The sequence below is a fragment of the Rattus norvegicus genome, chromosome 4 (assembly GCF_021556685.1).
Source record: "Rattus norvegicus strain SHRSP/BbbUtx chromosome 4, alternate assembly SHRSP_T2T, whole genome shotgun sequence".
NCBI classification, from domain to species: domain Eukaryota; kingdom Metazoa; phylum Chordata; class Mammalia; order Rodentia; family Muridae; genus Rattus; species Rattus norvegicus.
The window spans coordinates 23,935,200-23,937,223 of record NC_141537.1 but is presented as its reverse complement, the minus strand read 5'-3'; the positions used below and the strand labels follow the sequence as shown (position 1 = coordinate 23,937,223).

General features: G+C 37.8%; 1 non-coding gene across 1 annotated transcript; it reads right to left on the bottom strand.

The window, feature by feature from the left end:
- Positions 1 to 939: 939 nt before the first annotated feature.
- On the bottom strand, positions 940 to 1,076 carry Snora31b (small nucleolar RNA, H/ACA box 31B). Its single transcript, XR_015687329.1, has one exon. It is a non-coding gene; the product is annotated as a small nucleolar RNA SNORA31 (small nucleolar RNA).
- Between the last annotated feature and the right edge of the window lie 948 nt (positions 1,077 to 2,024).

The following is a 2,024-nucleotide window of genomic DNA, read 5'->3' as shown; positions in this document are numbered from 1 at the left end:
TTCCAGTGGCTTTAAATATCAGCTTTTAAAAATTAGAATTTTAAGCGGTGTCACATTGAAGTACTTGACTGCTGTCTTTATTCAGTCTGTAATCCAAAATTAAACTGGGAGGAAATGATGCTACATATTCCACTGTTGTTAGGGTAGAAGTTTAGAAGAATGAAAATCCATAAGATGACAAATGCAGGCCAAAGCTCGACTTCCTTTCCATTATTTTTTTGCAAAACTAGACTTAATAGAGAAAGGTGATCACATAACAAAGCTGAGAAAGCTGAGTACATTCCTCCTTCTTAGAGGCTGCATATATTTATAAAAGAATCCAGTAGATTCTTTGTTCTAGGTGAGAATCTTACAACAAAACATTGAATAAATGCTAATCAAAGTTTATGTTTATTTAGCATGCTATAGATTCTTTTTCTTTAAAAAAGATTTGTTTGTTTATTTGTTTATTATATACAAGTACACTGTAGCTGTCTTCATACACACCAGAAGAGGGCATCGGATCTCATTACAGATGATTGTTAGTCACCATGTGGTGGCTGAGATTTGAACTCAGCACCTCTGAGAAGAGAAGTCAGTGTTCTTAAAACACTGAACCATCTCTCCAGCCCTTCTTTCTTCTTGAAACAGTCTCATGGGTCCCAGACTGGCCTCAGACCCAAGTTATAGATGAGGGTAATTCTGAACTACTTGGTCTTCCTGCTTCCACTTCCAACTCAGGACCTTAATGTAAGCTAGGCTCAAGTCCTCTGCCACCTTAGGCCCGTGGCTTGATTTTTAAATTAGCTTTAATTTTTAAACTATCATGATGTAATCATCCGGATGTAATAGGAACTATTTCTCAACAGTTTCCTATATAAAGTAAAATTGTAGGTTTTAACAAGCTTTTAGCTCTTCACAAGGTCATTAGCAAAGTGAATAAATCTTTCGTGTCTTTTCCTTTGCATTCGTCTATTCAATCTTGACTGCCACAGGCAGATGGAGAGTGCAAGGAGACTACTTTTTTTTTCTTGCATCTGTAATAGAAACCTTAGAAACAGAGAGTTAACTGCTTCAGGTGTCACAAACAGATGCACAATGTTTATGGATTCTTGCAAGAGTATGATCTATGGTAATGTATCACTATAGATAATGAATAGACAAAGAAATGAAAGGCAGAAGTGCTGTAAAATATAAATCCAGCAACGTGGCTGCTCTGATAACATCCAATCGCCTTCTATGTCTGTGTGATCTGGCTGGAATATAGACAAGCCCTTAGTACACATCTTAATCCCTCTGGCTGTAATTCTTTCCAATGACTTCTAATCACAGAGTAGACAGAGTGATGAATCAGGAAAACATCTGTCAGAATGAATCACAGATAAAAAAACAAAAACTCTCATGAGAAAAGCTATTTAACATCAGCATAGGGAGAAAGGAGTTTGGCCAGTTCAGTCAGTCAATTCAGAGTCAGTGCAGCGAATGCAGTGCAGTTGAGTTGAGATTGTGTGTGAGTTTGTGCAGTTCAGTGCATGACGGCAGGGAAAGCTGAAGCCAGAAAATAAGAAGGAGGCAGAATATTAGAACAAATTTCTAGAGTTACTTTGAGTCATATCTAAGCAATTCAGTGAAGAGCTGAGAGAAGCCAGATTGAATCAGTCAGCTTGGAGAAGAGTTTGAGCCAGAAGAGCTGAGTTGAACCAGATAGTCACAGTTCAGAGAAAGCTAGGAAGCATGAGCTTAATCAGCATTAATCTCAGAGATGACAATTATATCAGGCTAATCAAATTAAATTTACATATTAGACCCCAGAGGACTTAATAAAGCACCTTACATATTTACTTGAAAATACCTAGTAGTTATACTGTACACAGCTAGCTGATATTTATAAATGCTCTGACTAGACCCAGGTGGATGAAGTTATCCTTCCTGGTCTGAGAACCCCAGTGCATATATATTCCCAGTCAAGTGATCTTCCAACTTGACTCTGTGAATCTGTCATGGACATAAAGGTGCCATACCCTAAAAGTGATGGATCAGGGCCA